At 36.2% G+C, this 23,050-nt stretch overlaps 1 long non-coding RNA gene across 1 annotated transcript; it reads left to right on the plus strand.

Moving 5' to 3' along the window:
- Positions 1 to 1,359: 1,359 nt before the first annotated feature.
- On the plus strand, positions 1,360 to 6,640 carry LOC125255918. The gene is made up of 3 exons (XR_007182029.1): positions 1,360 to 1,465; positions 4,485 to 4,511; positions 5,471 to 6,640. It is a non-coding gene; the product is annotated as an uncharacterized LOC125255918 (long non-coding RNA).
- Positions 6,641 to 23,050: the final 16,410 nt, after the last annotated feature.

A 23,050-nucleotide genomic window follows, 5' to 3' on the forward strand; every position in this document is an offset into this window, starting at 1 on the left:
AGTAAAAGTCCTGCCATATTTTTATTCCACCCACTGAAGCATTAATGAGATAAATAAGTGATTAATTGAGTGATGATTGAGCATTATTGAAGACACCTGATGATAACAAGCAGAATCACCAAAGGAGAAAATCACTATTTTTAAGACACCATCATCGAGGTCAGGGTTTGCTTTAGTTGAGCTCTTGACCCTTGACTTTTTAATATTAGATTTTGTTTGGGCAGTTTTAACTGTATTAAAACCAACCAGAAAAGCAAAGTTGAAAGATGATCAGGTGTTGGTTATGTTTTCACATAATTATTATTTGATCTGAATCACTGAACTTATTTAGAGCCCAATCTCTGAGTTAGATTTACATTATTGATTACAGCAGCACTGTGATTCTACAACAGAAGATCAGCTTTTACATACAGAATTTTTTTTTTAAAAAGTTGTCTTTATCACACACACAAAAATAAATATATATATATATATATATATATATGTTTTTGGCACACACATACATCAAGAATCAGCCTGTGAATCTCAACAACGGTGACAAGCAAATATTCTGATCAACAGATCAACTCTGAACATTAGAAAACAAGCTACTAAAAAGTCACAGAAAAACAGCAAAATTTTAATAGTGAGAATAAAGAAAATTACTAAGACAATACAGCTCATAATTTATTCATGCAGCAATGCATGATGGGAGGCATGGATGAATTTTGATTGGTGGCTCCCAGAATGCATTGCAACATGCTTTATTATTCTCACCACTGTTGAGATTCACAGGATGATTCTTGATGTCTGTGTGTTTAAATGAGCTTTTTTTTTTTTTTTTAAATCAGAACTCTAAAAAAAAAAAATTGTATTGATAAAGTTGATCTTGTGCTGTAGAATCACAGTGCTGCTGTAATCAATAATGTAAATCTAACTCAGAGATTGGGCTCTAAATAAGTTCAGTGATTCAGATCAAATAATAATGTAAAAACATAACCAACAATACCTAATCATCTTTTAACTTTGCTTTTCTGGTTGGTTTTAATACAGTTAAAACTGTCCAAACAAAAATCTCATATTAAAAAGTCAAGGGTCAAGAGCTCAACTAAAACAAACCCTGACCTCGATGATGGTATCTTTAAAATTGTGATTTTCTCCTTTGGTGATTCTGCTTGTTATCATCAGGTGTCTTCAATAATGCTCAATCATCACTCAATTAATCACTTATTTATCTCATTAATGCTTCAGTGGGTAGAATAAAAATATGGCAGGACTTTTACTCTTTGACCCCTGGATTACCCACCTCTGAGGAGACATTAGTAAAAATGATTATCAGTCACTCTATAAATTATAATGACTCTGTCTTTATCTGTTCCAGATTCAGGTCTGTCTTCAGGTGCTGCAGCAGGAATAGCTGTTGGTGTCTTACTGCTTGTGGCGGCTGTTGTGATTTTTTGCTGCAAGCGTCAAATAAGAAGAAAAGGTAAGAATCACAGTAGTGATGAGAAGTTTGATTCTTTTCTGCAAACTGGTTCTTTCATAGTGCTTGTTTCAGTAACCAGAACCTCAATACTAGGGATGTACTGATCAAGTTTTTTGTGCCCCTGATCAGGGATGTTCAGAGAGGGGGCAGGGGCTCAAATGTGAGAAAGGGGCATCTATCACTACAATTATTTTTATATAATTTCAATATAATGGTTACTATAGTAATTATGTACACTGTCTGGCCACTTTATTAGGTACATCTTGCTAGTACCAAGTTGGACTCAATTTTGACTTCAGAATTGCCTTAATTTTTCATGGCATAGATTCAACAAGGTGCTGGAAATAATCCTCAGAGATTTTGCTCCATATTGACCTGATCACATCAAGCAGTTGCTGCAGATCTGTCGGCTGCACATCCATGATGTGAATCTCCCGTTCCAGCACATTCTAAAGCTGCTGTATTGGATTCAGATCTGGTGACTGGAGGCCATTTCAGTATAGTGAACTCAATGTCATGTTCAAAAAATCAGTATGAGATGATTTGAGTTTTGTGACATGGAGAGTGGACATGGTCTGCAACAGTACTCAGGTAGGCTGTGGTGTTTAAACAACACATAGTTGGTTCTAAGGGGCCCAAAGTGTGTCAAGAAAATATATAAAACCATTACACCAGCAGAAACCTGAATCATTGAGGCAAAACAGGATGGATCCATCCTTTCATGTTGTTGATGCCAAGTTCTGACCCTTCCATCTGAATCTCACAACAGAAATCCAGACTCATCCAAACAGACAAAGTTTTTCCAATCTTCTATTGTCTGTTTTTGGTGAGCCCATGTGAATTGTAGCCTCAGTTTCTTGTTCTCAGCTGACAGGAGTGGCACCAGTGTTTCTTCTGCTTCTGTAGCTCATCTGCTTCAAGAGCAGTGATGGGAATGAAGGCGTTAGTGATGGGTTACTAACGCCGTTACTTTTTTCAGTAACGAGTAATCAAACAAATTACTTTTTCTCCCGTTACAACGCCATTACCGTTACTGGCAAAAAAAAAATGCCACGTTACTATAATTGAGCTCACTGAAGCGGTTTTCATCTGAGTAGACTCTCTCGTAGCCATAGGACCTGCAAAGTTTTTTTCTCTGGTGTGTGCTGTGGTTAGTCATACACAAATATAATTTTAAACTGATAATAATGAACGATGCTCTGTGTGTGTGTCTGTTAAGCGAGCTGAGCACGAGCTCAAACCAGAATACCCTTTGTGACATGCTGGCAGAGGTGGGTAATCCAGGGGTCAAAGAGTAAAAGTCCTGCCATATTTTTATTCCACCCACTGAAGCATTAATGAGATAATTAAGTGATTAATTGAGTGATGATTGAGCATTATTGAAGACACCTGATGATAACAAGCAGAATCACCAAAGGAGAAAAATCACAATTTTTAAGTTACCATCATCGAGGTCAGGGTTTGTTTTAGTTGAGCTCTTGACCCTTGACTTTTTAATATGAGATTTTGTTTGGGCAGTTTTAACTGCATTAAAACCAACCAGAAAAGACTTTTTAAAACACCCAATTATGCAGAATATAAGATGGTAAATATTTAATTGAGTTGGCAACACAATATATAACAATACAATATATAGGGTATGATTTTACTGCAAAATCCAACATTTTGACAAAATGGTAATTGTAAATCCATGTTTCTCTGCCTGGAGTCCAGCTGTTTCTGTGAATTGCAGCGATACATTTGCTTCTTTTTTTTCTGTAGCTGTTGCTGTTGCTGGGGCAATGCTGTTAATGAATCGTAAGCACGTAGCCACACAGTGTGTGTGTATAATATGGAGTTGGCCCACCCTTTGCAGCCTCAACTCTTCTGGGAAGGCTTTCCACAAGGTTTAGGAGTGTGTTTATGGGAATTTTTGATCATTCTTCAAGAAGCACATTTGTGAGGTCAGGCAGTGATGTTGGCGAGAAGACCTGGCTCACAGTCTCCGCTCTAATTCATCCCAAAGGTGTTCTGTCGGGTTGAGGTCAGGACTCTGTGCAGGCCAGTCAAGCTCCTCCACACCAGACTCACTCATCCATGTCATCATGGACCATGTTTTGTGCACTGGTGCGCAGTCATGTTGGAACAGGAAGGGGCCATCCCCAAACTGTTCCCACAAAGCATGAAATTGTCCAAAATGTCTTTGTATGCTGAAGAATTAAGAGTTCCTTTCACTGGAACTAAGGGGCCAAGCCCAACCCCTGAAAAACATCCCCACACCATAATCCCCCCCCCCCCCCCACACCAAACTTTACACTTGGCACAATGCAGTCAGGCAAGTACTGTTCTCCTGGCGACCCTTTTTTTGGCAATATAGTGTATGTTCACCATGGTCCATTTATGTACATAATTAAAAGTTTAAACTATATAAACTCATGATATGAATCAACATTTTAACTTTCAAATTTAAATTTTAGCATTACATACATCAGATTATTCAAGTATATAGAACCCTTTAACAGTGTGATTGGGCAATCTCTCTCAAATAAATCCTGTCGTCACAGGCGTGCAATGAATTCTGGGATAGGTAAGGCTGCAAAGGATCCATCTGTGGTATCCTTTTCACGAGAAATGAAGGGCGGATTTGGAGGCCGCATTTGAAGGAGTCTTTGAATTGGGACAGCCTTCGTTGCACTTTGGTGACGCAATGCGCCCTTTAGAGGACACAGCCTTTGAACTGTGGCACAGCTATAGCTATAGACAGTTATTGAGTCTGAGTGACACATCTGAAAAGTGAGTTTTGATTAAGTAAACCTGCATCAGCACTGACTTGAGCTGCACACTGTTTCAGACAATTCAGTCCAATTTTGTGAACTGGTTCAGAAGAACGATCTGAAATGATCAAATAGTTCTCACGATTTGACCATTGCTATATTACGTAACACTGAAGTAACAAGATGGAAATTGTGTTTTAAAGACCTTTTAAAAATATTATTCTAAATAACCAATGTGTTTAATTGTGTTTGTTACTGTTTTTCAGGATGCAGGGATGCAGCATAATGATCATGTAAGAAACTATGTGCACTAAATTTGTATTATAGAGTATAAAAAACATTTAGATCTGCAAGCTGGCAACATGTTTGTTTTACTTGATTTGATTCAGAAATCATTACATATGAAACATAAAACAATAACTGACTCTTCCGCAGAGCATGGACACATTTCGTATTATGTAACTGGAATGATATAATTATATTGCTCTAGGTTTCGGGTGTAATACAACTGTGTAATAAAACTTTGTTTTTTTTTATCACCTAGCAAAACATATATATATATATATATACACACATATATATATATATATATATATATATATATATATATATATATATATATATATATATATAATATATATATATATATAAAAAATCACAGCAAAAACAAGTTTCAGAATTCACAGTGTATAGTGTGTGCAACAGCAAATAGCTTGTTTACATCTTAGACAAGTCAAGTTGCGATACTGAACAGGATCACATGGAGATGCCAAAAAACCTAAACCAACCACCCTGACCTGCATATATACTAAAGTACACAGCAACACACACAGGACAAATCCAAACATTATCCTGTGTGTGTGAATAATGTGTGTGAAATGTGTACTGAAATGTGTCTGTGCATAAATACAATGTGCTATCAGTGCGTCACGAGCGCTCATACCATACATGATTTGTTTGCGCATCAATATAATGGACTCACGCATGCTTCTGTACGTCACTGCATTATTTGTAATAACTTGTATTAACCCTTTCAAGCATGAGAATATTCTAACTGACCCCCCATTCAAATTCTTTCTGAATGTGATATGTGTATTATAATGCTTCAGACACTTTCATGCAAACATAATCCAGTTTTGGTCAAGTATTGACAAAAGTCATAGAGACCAAATAATTTGATCAGGTTCAGCTTATTTTTAGGGCTAATTTTGTAACCTAATTTTTTACCTTCTGTAAATCTGTTTTCTTGCAGGCAAATGGTGTTAAAGAATTGTGCCCTAATCAGAACGAGATTTCACTCGTGGATGATGCCAACGAGACGTCCTATAATCAGACTGAGTAGAGGATACTGACAAACACAACTAATGGGTTGTCCCCTAATCATACTGAGATTGAGCCTGAAGCTGCCAGTGAGACCTCAGTGTAACTTTGTTTTTTCTTCAAAATGTAATTGTTGTGTTTTTTGCCTTTTATTATGAGAGGACAGCAAGTAGATGGGAAGCAAAGTGGGAGAGAGGACAGGGTCAGGAAAGGTCTGCTAGCTAGGACTCAAATTTGGGTCACCTGAAGTTCAGTAGTTCTATATTTCAACACACTACCCATGAGCCTATTGGTGCAGACACCATGCAACATTACTAATTATTTTAAAGTCTTAATTGAAATGGAAAATAAGAATATGGAAAATTTGAATCCTCAAATTTGTCAACCCTAACCAATACCAAAAACAAAAATTAGGTGAATTACTTGCCCAGATAGCATCAAGAATCAGCATATGAATCTCAACAATGGTGACATGCTTCATGCCGCAATGCATGCTGGGAGCCACCATAGTATACAACTCATGACTCCCTGCATGCATTGCAGCATGAAGCATGTCACCATTGTTGAGATTCATATGCTGATTCTTGATGTCTGTGTGTGTCAAATGTTTTTAAAAATTTGCACTTTAAAAGTCAATATTCAGAATGTCTGATCTGTAGCAAGAAAACGTTGGTGAATGTTACCCATTAAAAATGTATTAAAATATTATGTAGGCATTAAATCAATTTAATGTGTTTTACTAACAGCAATGTGTTTTATTAATTTATGGCACTGTTAACTCATTAAACTTTAAAAGATGATAATTTAGTGGATGATTTAAAAAAAATTGTTAATCATAGGTAGCGTATTCAAATCATAACGGTCGCCTGAGGGCGCTCAAAGACCATGTAATCTGTGAGCGTGAGAGTTTCTAACAACTTTATTAAAAAGGATAAATACATGAAATTATGTACACTTGTTAATGTGTTTATTTTTGTTTGCAGTATTTTATAGTATTAAATGATTATGAACACATTAAGCATGACAAAAAAAATTATACAATCGATTAAACTACAAAGCTGGCACAGAGGCATGTATGATTACAAAATTAAGTAATTATGATTGTTATTGTTATTAACATTGTTTTAAAATGTAAATAACATAAGGATAAAATAGTTTTATCGCGTGTCAAGCCGTTTCTGAGACAGATATCTCCGACGCACAGTGTATGTAAGCGTCCGAATTCACTCACTTCATTTCGTTCACTCCATACAGATATAGTGCACTCAAATGCCATACACTATATAGGGATTAGTGAATGAGTGAACGAGTGAGTGGTTTCGGACACAGCTAGAGTGTTAGGATAATTAGGAAAGAATATGCCACCACTACGTTTACATTACGCCTCCACTGTCGTTTTGCTTTGTATTTAAATAAAAAACATTTAATTCAGTTGGATAACGGTCACCGCCGCTCCATATTTAAAGAGTACGCGCGATCGTGAAAGTGAAAGTAAACGCGAGCGCGCATTCAAACGCGATCTCAATACCCCGCATTTTGAGATTGGCTCCCTGATGAATGCAAATATCTCTCAATATGAAAGCTATTTTAGGCTGGGCAGTGTAGTTGTAACCATCTCTTAGCTCTGTATCAAAGAAAAATTTGGTCTTATTTGCACTTTGAATATTGAGAGAGTGCGATTATGGTTTCAACTTGTAAAGCGTTACCATAAAAATGAATAAGAGTTTTCTCTTAATCTTATTAAGCACAAACAGTAAGGTTTCATTTGTTAACATTAGTTAATGCACTGTGAACTATCAAATGAATGACTAAATGAATGACTATTTTTTTATTAACTAACATAAACAAAGATTAATAAATACTGTAGCAAATATGTTGCTCATTGTTAGTTGATGTTGGTTAATACATTAATGTTAATAAATGAGACCTTATTGTAAAGTGTTATTTAGCGTTTGTACAGTTATTAATCAATTTATGGGTTATATATATATATATATATATATATATATATATATATATATATATATATATATATATATATATATATATATATATATATATATATATATATATATATATATATATATATATATATATATATATATATATGAATTATAATAAATCATAAAGCTTTATGATCAATTATGACGCATATATCAACCCAAGGGGGAATTAAACATATATTGTGAATTAATTACAACAAATTATAATCAATCACATATATGCTTAGTCCTTGTTTAATAATGATTTAGAGAAACTACATTTGTCCAGCAAACCTAGCTCCTCCTAGAATGTTATAAGCAGAGTTGTTCTCTGGCCACGAGAACAATTCCTATTGTAGCATCAAAGCCTAAAGCGATCGAAGAACGTTAAAGTGACCTGGTTTTGGTTGAAATGAGCAAAAAGAACAATCGAGCATGAATAATGTGTTTAATATATGCAAACTACGACTACAGAGGTTATACGGCTATACATTAAGATATACACATATATACAAGAGTGAAAGTAGGAAAGGAAAGAGAGAAGGCAAGTAGCAAAACCTAACAGTCCTTGAAAGCCAGCACAGAAATCAGTTTAATTATCTAAGATTCAGAAACAGTACTTGCGTCAGTTTGCTTGCTGGGTTTCAGTTCAGTGCTGCTGCAGGTCATTGGCTTCTTCTGTTTCCACGGGAGGGTTTGAACTGAGGACGTGAAAGTTAGTTTCGCCGGAGAAATGGTGGTCCCAAAGAGACTGGCGCGATGGTAGCGCGGTCGCCGTGACGTCCAGGAGAGACGTGCGTGAGTGGGCGATGGATGATTCAGGGCAGTCGGGAGAACACACAGAATCCTGGTGTTCCTCTTTTATGACAGATAAGCCGACACACCTCCTTGAGGTGGAATAGCCAATGACATTGGTGCAAAGTTGGCGGGCAAGCTTTCTTTGTCTTGTCTCCTAGCTGAATTTATGACTATCAGATCGGATTTCGAGATGGAGTACTTTCTTCACAGTATCATTAAACATATAGAAAAATGCATTTGTCAGCTATGTGACATCTCAGTGAATGAGCAGTAGCCACAGCTTTAAAACGAGATCAAACTCGATAGATCAGAAAGGCATATAACAGAAGTTATGGTTTACAGACAAATTCCATCATTAAAACTAACACTAGCACAAATACACTCATTTAAACTAATTCTAAACACTAGGAAGCATACATGCACTTGATATACATGATGGGTACATTTTGGCATAGTTGTATTTTACATATACAGTCAATAATGTATGTTTGTGTGTTTTTGTGTGTGTCTCTGTGTGTGTGGTGTGTGTTGGAATGCCAATCTGGCCCGTAGCCCCCATGGGGGGGCCCTTTCATGTCCCGAGAGCTAGGAAATTGGGCCCTCTGTTTTACCTCGGAGGGTAACGTAAATGTCAGAGTGTCTGTTTTTCTCTGGACCGGCCGGAGCCAAGGTCAGATTACAACACAGTCCAGCATGCGAGAAGCATCCTGAAGATTCCAGATTTTATTGACTGTCCTGATAAGTGTGCATATGCTACAGTTACCATTTTTTATTTATACTGCTTTTATTTCTATGATCAGTTTGTGGAAAGGAGTTCAGTTAGGAGGTCAAAAGTTGTAGAAGCTCATAAATCATGTACAGTAAGGTCTAAAGAGACTGAAATCATACAGAAGAGAAGTCAGTCAGTTGAGTTAGTGGCAAAACCTTTTACAGTACTTGAGTATTGTTGTCTTTTACTGCATATGATAATTCATACTCAGAAAGTAGAACTGAAATGACATTCATTACAAGATGATTAGTTAAAACATTTCAAATACACCTGCAGAATATTTCTTCTAGTCATGTATTTCACCAATGAGGATTTCTTAAAAATAGTGTGTAAAAATCTTGTCTCGTCTCGTCTCGATGTGTATGAAGTGCTGCTGATCAGTTTCACTCACTAATAGGAACAAAACCTCTAATGCCTTGTTTCTCTGGGAAATTCCACATACATGCTCTCCTGATCAGTTTTTCCAGGTGTTTTTATTACTTTTTTTTTAACAATGTTGTATTTTCAATGTAAATGGCATCTAATGCTATATGTAACTTGTATCAGTTACTTGGCCTGTAAGCTAAGTTTTGCACTCCTGCCCTGACCCATGCAGCATGCAGTGTGGTGATTAAAGGGACAGTTCACCCAAAAATGAAAATTATCCCATGATTTACTCACCCTCTTCTTTCACATGAACACAGAGATATAATTAAAAATATTCTTAGTCTTCCAAAGTTTATGATGGTTGTGAATGGCTGCCCAGATTTTGAAGGCAAAAAAAAATAAAAAAAAATTAGTTGATATGACTCCAGGGGGTTAATAAAGCCTTCTTAAGCAAAGGGATGACGGCAGACAACCACACTCAGAATGTGTAAGTTGACTTGCGCCACAAGAGTAACCCGTGATGGAGTATCTTAAGCTTAGGGTTCTTATGGTTCAAACAAATAGGGCTGTGCAACAAACTCAAGCTCCTCTTTTATTGAAATCCTCAGACATTTCTCTTTAAAAAATTTAGTTTTAGACTTCTAATTCATGACCGGTGTTTTGTTTTGATTTTGGTAATATGTTGCAACATGTTAATTTTTTGCGCATATATATATATATATATATATATATATATATATATATATATATATATATATATATATATATATATATATAAATGAGCATGTAAATCAAAACTCTATGTGCAGCATGCCCCCACCCCACACAATGTTCTCACCTTTTTCCCCCTTACCTGTTTGCTTCCCTGGAATTTAAAAAGTTTTAAATAAGGATATTTTCTTACAAAAACACATCCCTTCGCTTCAAAAGTCCTTTATTAACCCACTGGAGTCATATAGATTTGTAATGACTGAGGCAAATCAGACACAATTATTGGTTAGTTAACCAATAGTTTTAAGCTCACTCTGGAGTCTGTCCCCATCCCCCGGGAAGTTTTCAGTTACAAGTTTATTGCGCTGAGGAATGTGGTTGCCGCATGGAGAACAGAGTAGAGACACAGAAAATCTGCATCTTCCCTGCATTTTCCACACAGAACACAGACTCTATGGCATTAATGTATAGACAGACTGTGCTATAAATGATTCCTTCTCAGGAAATGGTATCCATTATTACTGATGTTGTATTGTACTCATTGTATTTACATGTTTGATGATTGTTAAATGTTATGACCTGCACGGTAAACTTCAATCATGCCATGTTTAGTGTCTATACGTTCGTAGCGGGAAGATTTAAATGTTTGTGTATGCGGTACATCCATACCTGTGCAACACATCAGTATTAAAAGAATATTTAATAGTTCTGATTCAAGAACTCAGCTTGTTAATCTTTCTGGGTTGTAAAAGCCCTGACAGGAGGGGTGTTGCCACCCAGAATTACAACATCTTCATTGGTCCGGTCAACAACTGAGAGGTGTGACTTTGACCAGAGGTTAAAAACCAGCGAACAGTGCCACTCCCTCTCTTCTTCTTCCTTGCTTCTGGACCGAACAAATCTCCTTGCGGCCGGCCTCTCTAGGCCCGGCCGCAAGGCTGGTAGGCCCCTGGCCTACAACACCCAGCCATGTGCTCATCACCCAACAGACTGGCAACAACTTCAGATGATAACTTCAAGAGTTATCCTCAACCTGCAGATCCGACGCTTTTCAGCCTAAAGGCATCTTGCAAGTATCGTACATTTTAATGCTAAACAGCGATTTAGTATTGATTTGTAAAGACTTTACCTTTGCTATTGCTAAAGAAACTGATGAGTCCTTTCCAGATTGCCTTTGACATTTCATGTAGCTCTAGTAACAGCATCTCTTCCGGTTCAACACTATCATTACTCATTCTGACTTGCGTGTGTGTGTGTGTGTGTGTGACCCTTTATGTATGTTATGTTATGTGTTTGTTAGTTTAGTTATGTGTTTGTGAGTTAGTTAATAAAGATTGTGCACAATACACATTTGGTTCTGACTCCGTCTGCTAATGAATTGCCTCTTAAGTGATAGATCCGGACTACGTGAGTAGTACAGTACAATAAGAAATATTATTTTTCCATAACTTGGAAATTGACATTTCTTAGAATTAATAAACAATCAACACTGAGCGTTCACTGGACGAACAGGTTAACTGATTGTAATGTTAATTTTAATGTAGCTACGTCCAGTTAATCTGATTAACGGATTTGCATATTCATAATTAATCATAATTAATAATCATAATGAGTTATGAATAATTATTAATATTTCCCTTTTGAGTTAATTTTCGCTACATATTCTTCTTTTTTTTTCTTTTTTTTTTGATGGATGGATGTTTTCTTTCTGTCTTCGGAATATGGGCTGCCATTCACAACCATTATAAACCTTGGAGAACTAAGGATATGTTTAAATATAACTCTGATTGTGTTTGTCTGAAAGAAGATAGTCATATACACCTATGACTTGAGGGTGAGTAAATCATGGGATAATTTTCATTTTTGGGTGAACTATCCCTTTAATACTTAACATCATGTGTTGCAGACAATTTCTCCATTCATGGTGTTTTTTTTTTTTTGTTTTTTTTTTTGTTTTTTTTGTTTTTTGATGTGTTGTATTTTTCAACTGTTGTATTTTTCAACATTATGGAAATGTGTGATGGAAATTTTTGCCTTCATTTGACTAGAATCCATGGTTGGTCTTCTATTTTGTTCTTTGAGAAAACATCTTTAAATCCTATCAAGTCATAATATGATGCCTCTAAATCCTGTTGAGGCTATAAAAATGTGACCTGTGCTGGCAAAATGAGTCAGAATGCACTCAGGTTAATTTTGAGCTACAGGCAAAAAAAGTACCTTTTTTCAGCTCGCTTCTAGACGACTGCTGCTTCTTACCTCAAGTTGTAGGCCTATCATTGCAAAGCACAGCATTCTAGCTTTGTGAATATTCATAGTGAATTCTGAATGACATGCATCTGAACCAATGTGATTTTCAAACCCATGCTGATTAAAACAAAATGATCACGTTCACTAACACTTCCGAGAGACACCCGTCTCTCAGAAAGCATGCAATGCCAATATACACACAACAGATATTTTGCAACAGAATCTGTGTAATGGCGAGTATTCACAAACATAATCTGTTATGACTTGAGTGAACGTTTGCTGGTACAAAATGTAGCGGTTTGTACAGTTATTAATCAATTTATGGGTGGAGTATGAATATAATAATTCATAAAGCTTTATGAATTATTATGCACATACCGACCCAAGGGGGAATCAACCATATATGGTGAATTAATTACAACGAATTGTAATCAATTATATATATGATTAGTTCTGGTTTAATAATTATTTAGAGAAACTGTTCGTTTGTCCGGCAAACTATAGCTCCTCAGAATGTTATTAAAAGGAAGGTCTGTTCTCTGGCCATGAGAAAGACTTCCTATTCTAGCATCCAAACGTAAAGCAAGGATATAGGATCGAAACGTTAAAGTGACCTGGTCTTTGTGGAATGAGCAAGAGAACAAAGAGCATGGATATAATGGATTTAATATATGAAAACTACTAATACATAGGTTATACGTCTAAATACATAATATACAAATATATACAAAAGGGAACGTAGAGACAGGAAAGGAAGAATGGTCAAAGAATGGCAACTTACGGCAGTTAACCCTTTGAGAGAGAGCCAGCACAGAAATCAGTTTAAACAAATTTCAGAGAGATTTATACTTGCATATGGTTCAAGTCGGTGTGCAGCAGAGTTTCAATGCGCTTGGCTTGGTTGGTCCTTTCCGAGAGGGTTTCTCCGGTGGGGTTTTCAAACGAGGTTTAACTGACGCGTAAGATGACAGAGAAGAAAGAAGAGAGAGAGAGTCCAAGGAGATGGTCATCCCGGAAGGAGAGCACGTGATGGCAGTTGAGGCAGTTCAGGGCAGTCGAGAGACAATCGGGAGACAAAGGAAAAGGTGTGTGTCGTTGTTTTTATGGAAACCCAAGCTAACACACCTCCCGAATTGTAGCGGCCAATAGATGCACAGCACTATTTGGCGGGCAAAGTTCCTTTGTTTGGTCTCCTAGCTGAATTTATGACTATCAGCTCAGATTTCGAGATGGAGTACTTTCTTTACAGTATCATTAAAGACATAGAAAAATGCATTTGTCAGCTATGTGACATATCTCAGTGAATAGCTCGAGTCCGGAGCTTTACGGAGAGATCAAACTCGATAGATCAGAAAGGCATATAAAAGAAGTTATGGTTTACAGACAAAATTCCATCATTAAAATGCACACTAGCACAAATACACTCATTTAAACACTAGGAAACATGCATACGCTCGAAAAACATGATGGGTATATTTTGGCATAGTTGTATTTTACACATACAGTCAAAAATGTATGTTTGTGTGTTTCTGTATGTGTCTGTGTGTGTGTGTGGTGTGTGTTGGAATGTGATCTGGCCCGTAGTCCACATGAGTGACCCTTTGATGTCCCAAGAGCTGGAAGTGGACATCTCTGTTTAGTTTCGGCCAGGCCGCAAAGTTGTCAAGTGGGCTCATCTTTTGCAGACCTGTCGGAGCCGAGATGAGATTTTACAACCCAGTCCAGCATGCTAAAGGCATTCTGAACATTCCGAAGTTTATTGATTATCCTGATACGTGTGCATATGCTACAAAAATAACCATGTTACAACCATCCCCGGTCTTCCTATACTTACTTTTGTAATTTGGAAATCACAACTTCCTGAGTAAATTCACAATTTCACAGTAAGTATACTTTTAGCATAAAGTACTTAATGTGCTAAATTTTATATATATTAATGTGGGGGGAAAAAAGAGCTACTAATATAATAGTGTACTTGTCACGGTTCACTGGTTCACTCTGTCTTTAAGTGTGTTGCTGCTGATGAGCTGATCAGCGTCAGCTGTGGTTCATCAGCGCTGCTATTTAATGTCTGCATTTTGCCCTGTGTTGTCAGATTGTAGTCTCTGCCCTATCAAGAAATACTTTGTCATCTGCACCCATGACGTCTGACGCTTGCTATCATTCCTGCTGCTATTTTTCTTAATAAACTGATATTTGCTGCATTCGATATTGAATCCTCCTTATTTCACGTGACGGTACTTTTTAAAGATACCAATAACATGTAGTTAAGTATATTATATAAAGGGAATATTAACATAGAACATTTGAAATTAATTATTTAATGTATAAAAATATGTGGGCAATATATTAGAAATCAATTTTGTGTATATTATATGTTCTTATTTTAAATAATTCATAAGTGTATTTATGAGTATATTTAAAAGTGTATAAAAAATATAGGATCAAATGTACTACAAGTGGTAACTAAATACACTTTTTTAATACAGAGATAGTATGTTAAAGCACATTTTAGATCATATTCAAGACGTCTCAAAATAAGTTTTGCTCCTAGTTTTGAGGAGCAATTGGGCGGGTTTTGACTAAAACGAATATTGTAGCTGTTACCTGAAAGCAACTTGCACAAAACATTGTTTTGTATCAAGATGCACACCAGCAATGTGTCTTTCTAGGGCACGTTTATAAAAGCTACCTACTATAAATGTCCTAATTGAACTAAAGCCTAATCCTGTCTTAGTCTAAGCCCTGTGTGTGAAGCCGGGCCTTAGTATATTAATTATATTAAGGGTTTTTTTTTTTTTTTTTTTTCACCTGGGTCACAAGTTTGTATTTGTACATTGACACCATTATGTTGGTCAGATTTTCTACCTACAGGTTTTTGACTGGCCCCCATTATCCAACACAATGTTTGAAGGCCAGAATTAGTCATTCATGGTAAAGCTCTTTTGCAGAAATCAGACCGTGAACATCTTATGGGCAGAAATGGAAGGAAAAAAACACCTTAAACCACATGCTCTTGACACAGACACACTGTTCACACCTCAGAGACAAGCTTGTGAAAAGATATCGAACACAAACATACAGCAGTACATAATTTTCATGTAGAAGATGTTTATCTAAGAGATCGAACCACATTTTGTAGAATGAAGCATGGTCTCAATTAGTTTACATTCACAACCAAGCCTGTCTGCAGTATGGCGATATAGATATTAACATTAACCTTAGCTTTGCAATGTCATGACACAGCATGGAGTGTCACTTGAAAGGGAACGTCTCAGATCACACATGTACTCTGGTTCCCTGAGAGGGAAAGTGATGCTACATTGCCTTGCCATATGCCATAGAAAATGTTTTTTTTTTTTTTTTTTTTCGTGTGTCAAACACCAGCTCATGCAAGGTTGTGCGCATAACATCACAATGTCAAGATGCAGCATCTTGTTCCCTCTCACGGAAAAATCTATGTCCTTTTTTTTTTTTTTTTTTTTTTTGGATTCACACGCACAGCTGTATTTGGCACTTAGAAAAAGATTGAAGTTTGATCATCTTCTCTGTACAACAGGTGTATACACAACATGAGACTCCTCTTCAACTTCCTGTAAAAAAAAATAAAATAAATAAAATCACATAAGTTATATTATTTTAAATGTTAGAAAAGCCTTCAGAAGATTGACTGAGATTCAGTGTGAAATAATAATGATGCAATGTTTATAGAAAAATCTGATCTGATTGCTGTAACAACAAAGATGGACAGTGTAAATGCCGCCATGGTGTTACACAGCCGGTTTGACTGTCATTGCTAGAAATACCAACACACTTGGTGTTAATTAGTCTTGGTGAATTAATGTTTTCTTTTGTTTTAATAATTTTTTAATCATGTTTTACTGACTAAAGCCTTTTTTTACAGTTATTTAAACATATTGCTAGTGAAGTTTTCACTAATAATGTGATAGTTATAGCTTTTATAAATATCTGATGTGATGCAGTGGTGTGATTGATAGGTATACAGACAAAGACAAAAGCGACACAGATTAAATGCAGACATTAAACTTACCAATTTTTGTGAATTTCTTATGTAGAACATTGTCTCGGCATAAGTTATTTCTTCATTACGAGTCTGGACTGTTTAAAGATAATAATAGATTGAGTTTTATTGTTTTAATCTCAAAGAGATCAGTTCATCACAACCTATAACTCCCCACCATTGAAAATGTTTCCCTTATTTATGATACAACGCTTCTGCTTCATTGACAGAATTTCAGTAATTCATGTTGTCATTATTATATGGTAGGGGGCGCTATTATGCATCTTCTGAAAGAGTACAGAATCTCTTAATCAAAACACAGCTGAAGAAGTAGCAGAAACACACAATAGAAGCACTGCTTATGCACATGTTGTACAGAACAACCACTGAAATAATAAAAATGCTTAGGAGGAGGACACAGAGATGACAGATGTGACAATCCAGGAAGAGGGAGGATCCAGGAAATTACCTTAAACACTGGGTGCTTCTTAATTCTTATTTGTGCATCCTTGTTTCCTTTCCTCACTTCCTTTCCTCGTGTCTTAGCTCCACCCCTTCAGGATGCGAGGGAAGGACACAACGCACAGTAGAGCCAATGGAGGGAGTAGCCATGGTGAATCCCTGGAGTCCAATTGATAATATGGAGTCCAATTGACTCCAGGGGCACGACAGACAGAGGCAAAGGTGGTAGAGGTGGAAACCCAGGAAGAACTGAAGAGACCAGGGGCCTCATTTATAAAGTGTGTATACGCACAGATTTGATCTTAGAGCGTGTGTACGCTTCAATCTATGCCAACGCTTTATAAAATAAAGTGTTTGACATGGACTGTGCTTAGCGCCATGTCAGGGTTTGAGCAGACGTACACACTATTCCTTGATTTTTGGAAATCTAAATTAAAGGATTTGGACGATGACTGGTGATCTTATATAGGTGGACAACCAAAATGGGTATTACCGCCGCGCATACCGCCGCCGCAGGGCCGTTGCGTTAACTGAAATTCAGTCGCGTGTAAAAAAACTACCGCCAGGTGGCGCAAAGGGACGGATTGGAAAGTGACTGTAATAATAAAATGTCGGTTTGTAAACGGAGATGAAAGGACGAAGTAAAACAACAATAACATTTTAATATAACATTTTAACATCCTTAAAAACCATTAGAAAATTTAAAGTGAGAGTTAATTTCAAAACGTGGGATAGTCTTTGGCTACAGTCTATGCATCAAAAATTAAAAGAAAGACCTTTACACAAAGTCTTACTGCATGCTGTTGTCATTAAAACAGTCATTACTAGGCATATATATATATATATATATATATATATATATATATATATATATATATATATATATATATATATATATATATATATATATATATATTACGAGCACACACACGGATTAAAAATGTAATATTTTCATTCTGGTTTGCTCTTAGCAAAAAAAAAAAAAGTTCCATATGCGGAGCGAAATGAGAACGGTCCAGCATGAAGACCGCATTAAGAGCAATAATTAGGCTATATATGCTATGTAACGTTTAGTGATTTTGATATTGCAGACTAAAATACCGGCAGGAATAAATATTTTGGCTAATTTACTCATTAAAACCAAAGGTGTTCATCAGTGATTGTACATCAAGAGCAAGGACACGTTGTGTGCATTTTGTTTTGTGCTTTTACCAGAACGAAACGCTCGATTGTCTGTGTGAAAACTGCTCGTGTGCACGAGCGCCAAGAGAACTGATAACAGCAGCAACACTGGCCATGATTTCAGAAACAACACATTCCAGCGGATAGATCGCCTCTTATTTAACACAGACCTATATCTTGTCGAATTGAGATATTTCTTTCTTTTTAGGTACAATTATTCGCTGAGTTTAAGTTCACTTTTGGGACGTTTCAAATTCTCGCAGAAAGCCAGCTGAAAGCGCACCCTATTTTTTTATTTTATTTTATTTTTCAAAAGTAGCCTACAAGGTTTTGTTGTTATTGTGAGCGTACACAAATAAAAGTAGACCATTTGTAGTCTTGCATCAATCTGGCTATCGCCAAAAATGACGGAAGGCCTGTTTTAAGTTGTTTCAGCTGTCATGAGGAGAAAATCCATCAGAACGCGTCGGCGCTTTCATCGGCCAGAGGGATAAAAAACTAGCCAATTTAGTTTCATAATTATATTTAAATATTGGGCTATAGCCTAATATTATTATTATTTTTTTTTTTAAATGTCACCTATGTTGATTATGAAAAGTGAATAGCATGACAGATGTTCAATGTTGGGAGACAAATGCAGCGGGTCAGACATAATTTGACCACTTCATTAAGTTTTGTTTTTTAGTAAGTTTTTCTTTAAAGTGAATTTCGTTTTGTAGAAATTGTATCTTAATTTCAATCAATGTTTCATCAACCAATTGGCTATATTTAATAATTAGTAAGAAAACCAAGAACGTCGGGTGTGGAATGGATTGAAGTGCGTAACAAACGAAACCATGTTTCCACGGCCTTTAAATAAGGCTCAATCAATATACGTCTTTCTGTTTTAATTAAATTTATTTATTACTTTATTACATGTCTTTATTACTTAAATAATTGATAAGATGTTTTTGGTTGAACAATATATTTTAGCTGGTCTAGTTAGGCACAAATTTGCGTAGTGGCTTATTGTACAAACTTTTTTTTTTTTCCTACCACATGCCAAACTCATAACATTTCTTGCAGATTTAAAAAAAAAAAAAAAAAAAAAACACGACGCTCCGACTTTTAAAAAATCCCTCCCAGCTCTAGTCAAAACTTCGCACATACTCTGCTCGGCAGCAGCAGACGCTGGCAACGCGCGGGGGAGGGTTGATCCCATTCGAACTTCTGCAAATCTCCATAACACAAACAAATAAAGAAACTTACTGCAAATGCTCATAACAAGAGTCTAACAATTGTGTATTTCGTCAGCTTATTTCATATGATCAGATCAGGATGTTAAAATGAACAAAAAGCACCAAGATCGCAAAAAGGTCTGTCAGGCGCATAGCTTAGGCTAATATTTTGAGTCTCCCGCCCTCTGGAATAATGGCTTTGGTGACAAACATTTTAAACAAAGCGCCCTTCCCCCTATCTCGAACTTGTCAAGTGTTGCAGAGCAAGCACTGTTAGGTTGGGTGAGTGCTTTTTATACACTCAAGATAATGTAAACATTATACATTGATATATAAATGGAACATAATCGGTTTGTTGTTTTTGCTTGTTTTTCTTAAACATTTTTATTTTATTTCTTTGTCCTTAAGGAACATTGGATGGCAGTAAAGATTCTGTACAGTTATTGTTCTAATAATACGGAGCCATAATGTAACATATCTTGGTCAATTCTTTCGAGCTGCTTTACAGCTTAACCACAGTTTGCAACATCAACAGTTATTGAAATGAACTGAATCAACACAGATCTGCTGATATAAATAAATAGGCCTAAATAAATAGCAAAAAACAAGATTGGGTTTGTACGGTTCATTTGAACTATAATTTAATAATTTATGTTATGATGTTATAGAGGTACAATGTACAGATGCCTATGTTTTGCATAAAGTAAGAATATTTAATAAAGAATCTTAAACTTCCAATATTAAACATGTTCTGGTCATTTTGCTCTTAACTGCAGTCAAAATACAAATAGGCCTATAAAATATTGTGTAGCCCATTGTGGAGAGTCAGATTAGGCGCAAACTATCTATAGCAGAAACTTTTTATCTTAATAGCCTAGCACTTGTTGAATAACAAAATCTTGATTATTGGGATATCAACGTTTTTTTTTTTTTGTTGTTCGTAATTGTGGCGTGACATTTCTTTTTGTAATGTTTATGAGCGTGTTAATGGATACAAACTGCAAAAAACAGAAAGACATCTAGTGATTCAGCCTTATTTAAAGGCCGTGGAAACATGGTTTCGTTTGTTACGCAATCCATTCCACATCCGACGTTCTTGGTTTTCTTCCTAATTATTAAATATAGGCAATTGGTTGATGAAACACTGATTGAAATTAAGATACAATTTCTACAAAACGAAATTCACTTTAAAGAAAGACTTACTATAAAACAAAACTTAATGAAGTGGTCAAACTTATGTCTGACCCGCTGCATGTCTCCCAACATTGCGCATCCGTCATGCTATTCACTTTTCAACATTGGTGACATCTTAAAAAAATTATATTAGGCTATAGCCCAATATTTAAATATAAATATGAAACTAAATTGGTTACATTTTTATCCCTCTGGCCGATGAAAGCGCCGGCGCGTTCTGATGGATTTTCTCCTCATGACAGCTGAAACAACTTAAAACAGGCCTTCCGTCATTTTTGGCGATAGCCTACAGATTAGTGCAAGACTACAAATGGTCTACTTTTATTTGTGTACGCTCACAATAACAACAAAACCTTGTACTTGTGAAAAATAAAATAAAATAAATAAAAAACAGGGTGAGCTTTTAGCTGGCTCTCTGCGAGAATCTGAAACGTCTCAAAAATGAACTTAAACTCAGCGAATAATTTTACCTAAAAAGAAAGAAATATCTCAATTCGATAATAAATTCGTAGGTCTGTGTTAAATAAGAGGCGATCTATGCGCTGGAATGTGTTGTTTCTGAATTTGTATTTGATATTTTAAGGAATAGAATACACTCCTGCATTTAAATGCGGCTGCAGGAGTTGCAGTTTTTTTATGACGTTTTATTAATCCGTCCATTCTTTTTAGTTTCAATGATTTAGCTAAATCGTGCCTTAATAATGGGAGCGAAATTATTCAGTGACTCGCGTTTTAAAATAAAGGATATAATTCATGAAACACGCAACGATTTCTTAATCAGTGTCCAAACAGATAGGCTATATTTTTCCTATGTAGTTATCTGTCAAAATAAAGGGCAGGTAACGAATAACAAAGTATGTGCGTGTCAAAAATCCATACTGTTTTATTAAATGAGTTTAAAATATAAATAAAACATGTATTTGTGATAAATATAGGCCTAATATGTGAGAAAATTGACATTTTGCATAAAGATAAATGTGCTTAGATGCATTTGTTGGATAACATGTGGTTAAAACGCCAGCGGTCAAAAGCTGCAAATGCACTTTGCGACGCGGCGGCGGCGGCACGCGCGGCGGTAGAAACACCGTTTTGGATGGCCACCTACTGTATGTAAATGACATTAATTAGTTGTTGTTTACAATGCGGAGAACTGAAACCCTTCAGCTGCGTGCAAGTTCAAGATCATTTGCGATTTACAGATTTCACATCTAAAAGACAGGCGTATGCTTGTTATCTGTGTGTACGTTCATTTTATGAATCACACGTACACACATCTGAAAAATGATCGTAACATCAAATGTTGGACTGTTTCTATGCAACATTTTATAAATGAGGCCCTGAGATCCTGAGGGCCAAGGCAGAGCACTGAGGTGAAGCTAAAGTACCAGGTGTTCTCTATGGAGCTATTCATACTGGGCGTGAACATTGCCCAATATGGGACAGAAAGTGCATTTAAAAATGGCCTTCTTGGACAATATACGACAGTCATCGGAATTGAGAGCAGGTGGCACAGTCTGAGCATAATAAACCACATGGCGTTGGGTAATGAAACAGGCATGTACATCAATCTTTACAACAGGGCTTGAGTTTGGCACACTGACTGAACTGGGAACAGTGAAAAACGAACACAATAACAACTCAAAAGTCAAACCCAGAACATACTGCAATTTTTTAAATAGCGTTCATGAATTTGACATTATAATGGTTTCACGCATACGTAAAAAGCCCTTAGCAGAGTATGCTTTATATTTATATTTAGGACAATATTCTTAACTCATAATTTACACTGAAGCTCAACAAATGAAACATTATCACTCACAGAAATGTTAATTTGAACACCAGCTGAGGGCTGAATCTTTAAACTTATAAGATACTTATAAAATGTTTAATACAGTATTATAAAAAAGCAGTAGGTAACACTTGCCTTCTTGATCAGTTGTTTTACATTTCCTGCAGATGCAGAAGATCCCAATGACTGCAACAATCAACAGAGATCCAGCAGCAGCAGAAATCAGCACTTTTATGGGTGAGTCTTGTTGTGAAGTGGAGTTTGGGTCTGGTTCTGTAAGGACAAAAATATGTCAGTCTGATCTACGACAAAACACAGAGGTCAGGTGAGTAAATAAATGCTAATATCAGCATTGACGCACCTGAACATGAGGTGTGACAGAGTTGAGTGATGTCCAGATGTTGAGTCTGGTTGCTGATGGGATTGTTCAGCACACAGCTGTAGGTGTTTTTATCCTGATATTCCACCTCCAGAGGTAGAGAGAGACTGATGCTGAGATCAGACACACTGATGCTGGACAATAAACTGTTTCCTTTGTACCAGAAGGGAGTCACATGACTCACATTCACAGCTGAACACACCAATGAACAATTTGATGATGATGATGATGAAGAACATTGTGAAGAGTTACTGCTGATTACAGGAACAGGCAGACGAGCTGAAAAACATGAGAGAATAAGAGGAATATGGATAAATGAGTGTGTCTATAATCTTAAAATATAAAATGATTTCACATGTAAATAGTTAATAAAATATATGTGGAATATATATGTG

Source organism: Megalobrama amblycephala, linkage group LG20 (assembly GCF_018812025.1).
Source record: "Megalobrama amblycephala isolate DHTTF-2021 linkage group LG20, ASM1881202v1, whole genome shotgun sequence".
Classification (NCBI taxonomy): domain Eukaryota; kingdom Metazoa; phylum Chordata; class Actinopteri; order Cypriniformes; family Xenocyprididae; genus Megalobrama; species Megalobrama amblycephala.